We start from the raw sequence: 12,696 nt of genomic DNA, 5'->3' as shown, positions 1-12,696 counted from the left end.
ATACTAACAAGCGATAGAATGCAGATATACTCGTATTGCAACAAACTATTCCCGTCATAAGGCTTATCTCTGCTATTCGATTAATTTCAATTTCGCTTTGATGAAAATACCATTTCATTTCGCGTTAAATGAAATGTGACGTGACATTTTACCAACAGAATAAATAAATCGATTTTAAATGATTAATTTGCAAATTGATATTTTATGTCGATTAATTACAAACGTTTGTTATTATAATACTTCATACTAATATATATCATACTCATACTAATAATACAAATGCGAATGTTTAGATGGATGGATCGATGGATGTTTGTTTGAAGGTATCTGTAGAACGACGATCTCGATAAAATTTAGTATACATATAGAATATAGTCTAACTAATTTAATTCCGCGCGAACGGCGTCGCGGGCGACAGCTACTTAGTAGTTATAAGGCCAAAATGAAGCGTTACAAAAGATTACCACGAAAGAACCATACGAGGAAAGATGGTACTATTGTGTACAATGCAAATACGTTTTGAATCTTATACCCTTGTAATAAGACTTAAAATCTTTTGGAAACAGTTTTGTTTCACTGTATTTATAGGTGTTACGTTGCATTTTCCTTTGCGTTTGAAATCGCAGTTGCAGTGCAGAGTATTCACCTCAAATGCTTTCCCGTCTCGTTCATGGCCCTTGAACGCAAGAAAAGTAAATAAACAACAGGGGAGACTGAAATTATCCCTTAGGGGATGTTAGTCAGTATATACTATATCAATTGCAATTTGTTTATGGACTTTCACCCTTATGTAGGCTTTAGTAGGAAGGACTATTGGCTGCTCTTTATTTACGATTCCTTTTTCTTTTAGTTTTCGCATTACTAGTACTGTTATTGTTGGTATAGCGGACTGTATAGAATCGTGAATATTATAAAACTAAATTGATCTTGCGTTTGAACAACTCATGAAATATTGAAAAGCATTGGATTTATTTACGCATCTGAAAAGAGCGAAGTGGCGAGGGAGAATAAAGGGGGATGCATACTAGCATTAATATTTGATGCCTCTATAATGTTTGTGCCCGTCCGTGTCTGCCGCGGCGGTTACTCGTAAACTTTATTGTATCACGACCAAAATGCCTTCTTCGCTTTTATTAATAATAATATTATTTAAAAATGAATCAATATTTCTACTGTTGTGTGTAGTCTTATGTAGCAAATAATCTACGATGAATAAAAGTAAATAAAAGAAAGATTACAATTAATGGGCTAACGTGTGTTGTGCGACATCTGTTTAAGTGTAATGGGAGTTGCCATCTGACATATTCTGAACCTTTGATCGTCGTCCCCTGCGATGTAGCGACGTGACATTACTAACTGATAGTTCCTGCTTCCATATTCGTTGCCGCTCCTTTTTTGTATCCAACACTTTTTTATTTTCATTTTTAATTTAATTTTATCAATAAACAAGGTCCGTCGTGATTTATTCTAACAAAGCAGTTGTTTTTTATTGACGATTGTCATAATATGGAACGAATTATTCATTAAATTAATCTTGTCTCTTAAGAGCTAAAGAAGCGCTCGTAAGAAATCAATTTCTATAATCATACGGCTTCGTGTTGTGTTGACATATGAATGTCAACAATCAATGAACGGGCGGTGCCTATTTATGTCCACTTAAAAACGAGGTATTAATTATCTGGTTCTAGCTATTATTGTTCGACAGGTTCTCGGGTTAAGCGTTAGCAGCTCGTTAACATGCCTACATGCGTTAGCTACTTATCAAAATAGACTTACTTTCTATAAAAGGAAATCGAAATTATCTTATTGCATGGACACATTCCATTTCTCTCTCAGCAGTTTTGATAATTGACCACGAGATTTTACTTTTATCTTACAACTGTATTAGAAATACAACGCCATGTTTTTTCTTTTCTTTAGAACTTACGATTTCATTTGTTTTCTTGAGTCGTGAAGATTATCGGAATCAAGATTTTTATTCTCGAATTCATTGCATTGAGTGCGTAAGTATCGGGTGAGTGAGGGATCCCTCAATTGAGTTGGACTCATCGTGTTTTATGTAACAATTTTATAACTTGTTCTATTTACAAAATTGCTCCAAAAGCGCCAATTAAGGTTAATACATCGTAATCGGTTCCGTGTTCGCCGGCAGGACATGCAATTTGATGATTTATGTACCTTTCATGTGCGGAAAAATTGAATAAAATTTCCTTTTATATCACAATAAGAAACCGAATCGAGTGCAGAATTAGTTCTGGTTGTTTACAAACAAAGAGCTGTAAAGGGCACGGTTCGTCAACCTCGTGTAAAAATGGCTGACGTTAAGTAAAAACAGGTAGGAAGAAGCTAGTTACACGTTCGAAGACAAAGAGGGATAGATAAAAATGTCTTAATGTTTACGAGGCGAAGCTAATTGATGTCGGTCGTTGAGCGCATTCTAGTTTGCCATAGATGGAGGCAGATCTTAGCCCCACGTTATAAATAGTGGCGCGGGCCGGTCCACAGATGTTAAGTGGACACCAGTTTTAGAAGTGCCCGCGTCTATTCCCAACGAGTGTAAATAAATCTAGTCGACCACTTTCGTGCGGTTGTCACTTTCATTGCGCGCCGTTCGCGTCCCTCGACACTTGCATTATTACTCTTGTATTTTAGAAGTTTTACTTTAAGACAAAGAATGTGGTATTAATGCTTTCAATCGCGAGCTTAACATTTAAACACCTGGCTTGAGTTTTTATGAGTATAACTTTGTTTGTATTTTGTTATTTGAATCATAAAAAGTGCTTAAAGTTAAAATGTGGCACTTTTAAAATGTTTACGATTGTATTTTTTATATTTTGAATGGATTTAGTGGTTTTTTTATGAGTGATGGTCGCTACTAGTTAGAGGAACGTTATTTTTATTGCTTGACCGGAATAAAATTGCTTAAGACGTTTAAGAACTTTAAAATGGGGAATAAACTTACAGTTTCCGGAAAGGAAACAAACACGAAGAACCGGTTTTTGTTAGGTTATAAAAAAACGATTACAACTGCGATTTATTAGTTACACAACTCGGGTTTCAAAGAACCTATCATTGCTACCTATTAAAGTTCTTTAAAGTATGGTATTACTTATGCGAGTATAAATTGTACAATATTATTGCTTACAATCTATAAATATAAATGTATTATTAAGTTTATATTTCAATCTAGTGAAAAAATACACTTTGTTAATTTAAAAAAGAAAGTTTCTAGAATAGTAAAGTAGTACATACGAACTTAGTGTGTGTGGGAAAGATTTTCTTCAACGACTTCACAAGAACGAATCACTTAATCGAATTCGTTGGAGTACGTAATTATACTCTATAACATTTAAGTAAACTAGGTTTATAGTTAATTTTTCATGCACGTGTTTGCTTGCACGCTTTCCCCATTTTCGTATAGGTAGGACGTAGTTTTATAAATGTATTAGCTTTCGCCCGCGACTCCATCCGCGCCGGATTAAAAAATAGATAGTAGCCAATTCCCAGACGTAATGAATATGCATGAAAAACCCTTAGTTGGAGTGATTAAGAAAAGTACGCAAGTAATTTTAACACCAACAATTTTTATTGTAGATATGCTTGTGTGTAAATTGACTTTGTATAGAGCATTTGTTAGCAATAGTAAATATTATGTTGAATGCAATTAATCAATGCAATTGAATACACATACACTGGCCGGTGCGGTGTGCCTACACTCGTTAGCGACCTCACTCGTCACGATGTATCGATAACCTTAGTTAATATTCATTGAATATTAACAAATAATATTTAAAGTTCTATGTTTCGTTAGCGGTTTATTTGATACCAAAATTACAGTAATACAAAGAACTAGTTGTTGCAGCAGTGATTGTGACTTTACGATTAACGGTCGATAGATATTATTACTTTGACATTTCATTTACTTACCGTGGGTTTCTGAGAATAAAATATCAGTATAACACAGTCATGGACAAAACAGAGATAACAATATATTTTAAACGGAGATTTTGGTCTCAGAAACCCAAGGTTAGTGTCACCGTACTGCTGTTTGTATTTTTATTGTAGTTTTTGTATGTGATATTAAGCGATAGGTCTCCAAATTTCGGTAGAAATATTTACATACCGTATTTTGTCGGTCGCATTGTGTTTAAAACACAGGATGTTTGTAAATCCGATGATATTTACGATCAGTGATCGGATGTATGCAAACTACGCGCATTCTTTGTAAATAATATGGTTTACATACTGTATCATTGTTGATCTATAAATATGTTACAATCATTGTAAGGTATTACATAGCCACGTGCGCCGGCCGCATATTGTTGTACCGACTCAACGAATTCCACAGGCATCAGTCAAATCAATTCTCACGACATTAAGAATTATCAATGGAAATAAGAAGGTTGTGAGAATTGAGTGAATGCAATAAATAACAAATAAATATTTTTTTGCTCACATGACTTACATACTTCTAATATATAGTGCGAAAAACTTTTCTGGCCCAATACGAGAGTCACAGTTATCATGGTTATTCTTGCTTATGCTCACCGGGTCATATAAGTTTGTCGGACTATACAATTACAACTAACAGTCGGAAAGTTCGTGCATTTTTGATGTCTTTCGAGAACTTCATTTAGATAACTAGTGATCAGATGGTGTGCGTTTAAATCTTGTAACTTGATCGAATTCCTGACGCCGCGTTCTTACTGTCATAGAAAGCTAGACTGAAGAAATTTAGAAAGTTTTGTACGATCAAATATTGTAGACAGGTGAGATGGTATTACAACCAAATATGTTGAAAGGCTTAATTTAAAAAAAATATTATAATACATAACACATTTATGTATATTTATATTTACGTAGTTAATAAATGAAAAAGTTGTCTCTAAGTAAGTTTATGTAGTATGTACCTTTACATATCAACAGCGCAAAATATTGTAATTTATTACTTTTAAACATCCTTTAATTATTATCCTCGTACACATGAACGGTGCCAATGACCTTACAAAGTACGCTTTTTTATAAAACAAATTACATATTGAACAAGCTTGAAGTCCAATAAATGTTTAAGTTTTATATAACAGAGTGGTCGATTACACATACATATGGCGTTATGTTGTAAGTTGCACTTCCTTAGAAAAACCATCAATTCCGCTGTTGAAGACTAACGCGGCGTGAAATACCGACATAGATAAATTGTTCCCGACCTTAGATGTAAGCAACGACAAAGCAAACTGTTGCGTTCTAAGGGAAACTAAACAACAAAAGAATAAAAAGCTGCCAGCAACTTGACGCATTCGTTACTTATAAAAAAATCAGGCGTAATTAAAAAGCTTCAAAAATTATAGATAAAACGTACAAAAACGACAACTAAAATTATTGATATAATTTCAAACTTCCCAACATTAAGCGGATGAAAGAAAAAATATTATAGATGTGTAAAAAATTTCTTATCTACAATATTCAAGACAGTTTGTTATGAAAAGAAACAGGTGTCCTGTCGACAGAGAAATAGCTTTTTGCGTTGCTACTTTAAAATTATTTAATAACTAAATATATAAATTTAGGCGCAATATGAATTTGAATATCATATTCAGATTATGATGATTTTTTAAAAGCGATGTCGAGAAAAAGTATCTTTTGAAAGTAATAAAAATATGATTATTATTAGTTTACTTACTAATATAATTGTTGCTCACTATATATTAAAATATATATTAAAATCTAACTTTTGTTTGGGAAAGATAAAATTTAAGTAAACATAGCTTAGTATTATATAACTTGTTAAAATATAAGATGCAACAGCGTGTAGCGTATGTGACGAACCAAAACAAATGTGAGCAACACCGTTACCTCACTTCACGGAATTAAATGAAGAGGAGTAAAAAAAATAACAACAGCCAACGGTAAACTTTGTTCGCTGCGTAAAGTCTCATTCACAAAGAACGTGGCGCCGATCGCACAGGTTATAATTGTTCAATATTCATAATTGTAAACTGTGATTACGAACATTTCATGAAAATATGTACGAACGATAGGTTTTTAACTTCGTAGGCATATCATATCATATCTTACAAATATTATAAACTAGCTGTCGTGTGCGACTCCGTCCGCACAGAATAAAAAAAAAGACTTAATTAGTAGCTTATGTGTTTTTCCAGACTATAATCTATACGTATGCAAAAATTCATCGAGATCCCTACAGCCGTTCTGGAGATACCTTCAAACAAACATCCATACATCCATCCATCTAAATATTCACAGTTATAATATTAGTTAGATTAGATGTGACTGTATGGATGTTTTTCAGAAGATATCTCCAGACTGGCTCATCGTATTATATAATAATACTAGATGTAGCCCGCGACTCCGTCCGCGCGTAATTAAAAAGAAATATAATTAGTTCCAGGCAACATTGTCCAGCGGACAAAATTGTGAATCTAAACCATTCCCAGATCCCCTTGAACACACACAAAAATTTCATCAAAATTGGCCTAGTCGTTTGAGAGAAGTTCAGTGACATACACACTCACAGAAGAATTATATATATAAAGATATATTTTCAATTTACATTTTGTGTATCAAAACACGATATTTCTACGTTGTGGATAGGGCCTTAGGTCTTCGCGTCTGCAATTCGCCCGTACGATGCAGTTCAAGATGCTTCGAAGCTCTAATGAGTCCGCAATTAAAATCAAACTGGACCGCAGTGCTAGTTTCGAGACTATTGTGCGTGAAATGGTTCTAATTAAAACGACACATTTATTCACATCGCCTGTTTGTACAATCATTCTTGTAATCGAGAACGGCAGATCATTCTAGACGTAACAAAAAATGCATTGACATTTCTTAAGACCGCGTAACCTTATGACATGGAAAGAACGAATTAAATCGTCATCATTATCATACTCAGCCTAAACTTGTCCACTGCTGGACGTAGGCCTCCCCCATCGATTGCCACAATGCCCGGTCCTGTGCCGCCCGCATCCAGTGAGCTAATTAAATAACTAAACTGAATAAAATATTACTTAAAAATATACGCACTAAATTGTAGCTGTTAGTTAGTTTTAGAAGTTTTGTTTCAAATAAAACGCAATACACTTTTATTTAAAAAAAACTAGTTTATAATTTGGGTCTATTCATTGGCAATGTTACAAACGAAGATAAAAATGTATTCTACATTTGTACAGACGATATTATAACTAAATTGCTGTTACATATTACATTTGAGTGTAAGAGCGACGTCCGTATATTCGGTGCTCGTATAAATCAATTACGGAATTATTTCAGACGCCGATAAAAACGTAAGACAGACAGAAGGGCCGTCGCTTTTTAAAAGGCCAATAAATAAGGTGAACTCGGTCGGTTGTCAACTCCAGTGTACTCGCATGGCACAGTTCCCAGTGAAAACGTTTTCATCTCCTATACATACGGACTCCTTATTGCTTGACAACGGAAACGTTGTTAATCTTAGTTAATTTATTTGAAACGAGAACGTAGATTATACAAGGAAACATCACTAACAATTCAAAGGTACATGTTTACAAATAATACGATTAGAAAAAACAAACTCGTTGAGGCGCTCTTCAGAGTCCAACATAATTAAATAAACACAGAAATGGTGCGTTAAATTGAATAACTTTATAAGCAAAATATTTTTTTCATTTTAAGTTTTTTTTAAATAAACCTCCTTCGGCGATTTAAGAATATTCTAAATCAAAGTTGCATATAAACAATTTAAGAGCGGAATAAAAATTAATTTTGTAATACGTAAAAATATGAAAATCAGCGACTCCTAAAATTGACAAATTATTTGTCAAAAGGAAAAATAATACGTATTAAAAATAGTAAGTGCGATGTGTATTATAATTTTATTTCTTTAGGAAAGAATACAAGCTCTGGGTAATATAAGCAATACGGAACACATCTTGAATCTTGATTCCATAAAAGATAATAAAACTACAATTTTAGCTTCCAGGTATCAGCGGTGAACAAAACAATGGCAAAGAAAAAGTCGGCGGGTAATGTATAGCTTTTGTTGTGTCCGCGCGATCGACTCAAAGACGGGAACCGTGGGAGAGGACGCGGGAACAACTCATTCTGTGCCCACTTTGTTCACATGGACTGATATACAAAAACAAAATCTCATTAGTTTATGTGAAAACATCTATTGATCGAGCAACTGAATGATGAACGGCCGGTTATAGTAACAGCAAATATACATAGTAACAAGGACTCGAACAGTTTTCATCAGTATTATGTTCCAAATCATAAAAGACGTTTTAAAATCTATTTAATGTGTTATTTTAACAGCGATGGCCGTTATTTATATTTAAGTTTATTAACGTAGACGTAAATTGACGTGAATGGAGGCGAACGCAGCGTGAACGCGACACGGCTTTCACGCTTACTCTTTGAAGTTATATCGGCTTCGTCTTACGAGGCCTTTCCAAACGTTAATTGCTGCACAATCAGAGGTTTATTTGAGTGTATATTTTTAACACATAAAATTTACCACAAAATTAGATCGTTTCTAATGTAATTATCGCACTGTAATTTTATTTACTTGTTAAAAATGATTTACAATAATGTCTTCTTAACTTAAGCAAAATATTGCTGATTTTGTACTTGAGAAAATTTGTTTGAAAATATTACAACCATTATTTCTAAATATTTTTTGTCATTGTCCGGAATTGACTCTATTGAATGTAGAAAATAAATGCGAATTTTGCAATTTGTTATTGTAACAGATTTTAATTTAGACTGAATTGAGTTGTGATAGTACAGAACAGGTGAAAGCACTTTTATAAATACTTTTAAAAAAGATAATATGCTCAATTGAATTGAAAGTACCTTCGATTAAAGCTTTTTATATAACGTCAAATAAACATAACACAAATGAATTTGCATATAAAAAAACGAATTATAAAAACTTTCCTTTGTTTAAAGAAGCAAGTTAATAGTATTATTTTTATTTCTTTTCAAGAACTATACTTTGTAAATTATTAAGGTTCTAAAGTTTTAACAGTTGGTATAGTAAAAGAGATATAAAAGTAATACGTTGGTTATTTTATATGTCGAGAATGCGCGTTGCTTTTGCGACAGGTTCCGTTCGCCTCGAGCGCTTATTCCAATGTCAATGCAATCTCTTCTATCACCACGACACTAAAAGCCCTTTTAAAATAATAATAATGTTATTAACTTTGATAAATATATATCTCATCACTATGAAACACAATGAAATACAGTTACGTGGTTTCTGGACCAGTGAATTTATAATTTCATATTGAATATACTTTTATAATTTGCATTGTAACTTATATACAGTTTTAAAATGTATTGTTGATCATTATAAAGCATTGTATAGCGTGTACTCATCTGCTTAGTATCTGTAAACTAATCTGCTATGAGGCAAGCGCGGCACGGACTATTCGGTTTACATTACTGCCTGTGTTACTTATATTGTGGCAACAATTGTACTAAACATCACCTACAATGCTATTAAGTATAAAATTCGTGACAATTTAGTATAAGCAACAGTTATTATTCACTTTTCATGCATAGGAATACAATATTTACTAAGAATTAAGATAAAAAAATAAGTCTTTTTCGTAAATTGTTAGTAAAAATATTATTCCAAAAATATGATATACTGTCGACCGCTACTCTTTCCTCGCGGAATAAAAAAAACTTTATTAGTCTATGTGTTTTAAATTTATGTCAAATTTCAGCGAGATCCGTTTAGCCGTTCCGGAGATACCTTGTCATAAACATCCATTCATCTAAATTTTTGCATATTATTATAGTAAGATAAGTTCTTTAAAATTCGTTTAAAGATGATGGTAAGTATGATGGAACATATCATTGGCATCAATAGAGTAGTTAACCTACCCGCCGGCCTTTTGTTCGCTCGTCCCTTCCGCTGGAGTTTTAAGGCCGCTGACCCAATGCACCACGTTATAACACATAAGTAGACCATAGTGACGTGTTCTTATATCTACCAGATATTAATTAATAGCTGTTAATTTTGGAGATGTATTTCATTCTCCTTTTATTTGAATGTGAAAGGCTGACAGTATCCTTCATATCATTTTTTGCCCGATTATCGGATCTTGATAAACAACATTGGTTATAATTTTGAGTTACCTTTGAAAGTAAAAATTGTATTTTTGTGAGGTTTAGTAAACATTAAATAATATACATTTTGATGACTCTAAATTTGTACTAGACGATCTTAAAGTCCTTGGATTATTGACATAATGTCTAGTCCATTTTAAAACTTATAAATATTTAACAGATTTGCGTTATAACTTTATAGAGAGTCATATTTGATATTAAAGTCTGTACCATTTACAAAATATGCTTTACTTTCAAGCCTTTCATAGTGCGTAGTATCTATTGCATAAATATTGATTTAAGTGTGTAAACCAACTCGCGGCTTCTGATTTCTAATAGATTGTGACATTTGTGTAATCATAACATAGAGTATAAAACATAGCTGTTATGTATTTATACTAATATTATAAATCGTAAGAGTTTGTTTGTTTGTTTATACTCGCTAATCTCAGGAACTACTGGTCCGATTTGAAAAATTCTTTTTTGTTGGATAGTCCATTTATAGAGGAAGGCTTTAGGCTATATAACATTACGTTGTGACCAATAGTTTTTTTTTAATTTCAACGGAAGGAGTTGCGGGCGACAGCTGGTGTTTGATAAATGCAAGGACGGTTTATCTGAATAGTACTAGAAAAGGATCGGAGTTATCGTAACCTATCAAATTGTGTTTAAGTTAAAGCAAATTTATATTGTTACCTTTGGAATATCACAAAAAATCGTATCAATTTAAATAAGTTTTATAGTTGTTCTGAGATATGGTCCATCATCATCAGCTCATCCCCACCGAGGGGCTCGGAGCCTCCCATAAGTTAGGGGTGTCTAGGCCTTAGTCAAGTTTTAGGAGAGGTCAGGGAGATATATGATGTGCTTGAAACAAATTGTTATTTGTGTTCTGTGTATTTGTTTACAATGGCTATTTATTAAATAACCTTGACAATAATTGTAACTAACTCAGCAACAACATATTAAAGCTATAAAATCATGTTTTCTTTATTATAATGTTATTTTTATACCATGTAAAATCAAATGCGTTTAATTTATTTTATATTAAGGGATTATTATTTATTGCTATAAATTAAGATCTGATTAATTACTAATTATAAAATATAAAATAAAATATGATGAATAAATTTATTTATCTTCGGTGGAATAATTTATAAGGGGTTAAGCTAATCGTTGACTAGTCCAAGACATGTAAACAACAAATAGTAATAATATTGACTCGTGTTGTTTGCGAGACAAGAACTATCAGAATTAGTGAGGACAATTTTAATTATCAATATTCAATTGTTCTAATTTTTATACAAGACAGTAATGTGTAAAACTTTGTATATTATACGCACACGGGAGGCCTAAGCCTATAAAAGCCTAGAAAAGACATCAACGCACGCCAATAGGAAGTTAAAACGCACCTTTAGTTCGTGTACCTCTGACAATAAAGCCGATACTTAAGTGGTTATTAATGAATATAAAACACTTAGAATTCTGTTTAAAACTCATTAAACGTGCTTCATTTGCTTCAGAACAATGCGATAAAATTGTTAAATTATTTCCTTAATCGCATTTAATTGGTTTTGTTGCCAGCGTGAGTTATTGTGAAAAAACTGACGTTTACCTTCAGATCGCGTTTTAAAAAAATGAAAAAAACTTGGCGTCGGTCGTAATATTTTAAGATAAATCAAAAAAGATATGTGGGTATCGAAACGGATATCTTAGAACGCAAAACAAATCAAGTGACATAGAAACCGATTGTGTTGCAGCGCACGACCTTCGGCCGGCGATGCAGTTCATGGCGCGATCTCCTCTCGTCTGCATAAATCAGCTGGACGACACTTCTACATAAACATACATTGAAATTCAACACGCACTCACCGTAAACAGACGGCCGTATTGAAAATAAACCGTACACCTCCAACTTGCAGAGTCACAGAACAAATCGAACAACACAACAGCCGCTGAACTGTCAGCGAGATAAATAAAATGAAAGTATTGTGGAACCAAAAAAACTCGATACGATAATATCACCACTTCATTCACGTTACGTCGGAGCGTGCGAGTAAAGTTTGGGTCGTGCGCGAGCGCGAAGTACGTGCAGCTTACACGACTGTTACTAGTCGAATGAACTCCGCTCCGAGTCGCAGTCGGAGCGGACTCGAGCGGTGCGTACACCGCGCCACCGCGCCCGCCGCGCCCGCCGCGCGACACACGCGCTGCTTCCGCGACCCATCGCAAAATAAAACTTGACAACAACGCGCATCTCGAACTAATGTGCATATAATCAGATATCTCACAGCATCCGGTGGGGAAGGAACGGAATCTGTATGATGAATCTTTTGCGTATCATTTCACTTTTGGCTAAAAATGGGACGTTAATTGATTCGCGCGTCCGCCATATGACTAAAGATAAATTAAGCTTTATGTCATAAAGCTGCCCGTCCTTTTAAAGTCTCATAGAAAATGACATCTTTATTCAAACAACAATTGTGAAAACATTTATATACTTTTATTTAGAAGATTTCGATTGCGTAAAATCTTATTAGATTTTTAGATAGGTATGTTGTGGTTTAAGTATAATATAAG

General features: G+C 33.5%; 1 protein-coding gene across 1 annotated transcript in view; it reads right to left on the bottom strand.

Annotated features, from left to right (window-relative positions):
• The window catches only part of LOC106119188 (uncharacterized), a 35,653-nt gene extending 23,434 nt beyond the window's left edge, over positions 1–12,219 (bottom strand). Inside the window, exon 1 of the mRNA XM_013314092.1 lies at positions 11,989–12,219. The gene's annotated coding sequence lies outside the window, so the exon portion shown is untranslated. The remainder of the gene's footprint in view (positions 1–11,988) is intronic.
• Positions 12,220–12,696: the final 477 nt, after the last annotated feature.

Source organism: Papilio xuthus, unplaced genomic scaffold (genome assembly GCF_000836235.2).
Source record: "Papilio xuthus unplaced genomic scaffold, Pxut_1.1 DF827542.1, whole genome shotgun sequence".
NCBI lineage: Eukaryota > Metazoa > Arthropoda > Insecta > Lepidoptera > Papilionidae > Papilio > Papilio xuthus.
This window is presented reverse-complemented; position numbering and strand designations above follow the sequence as displayed.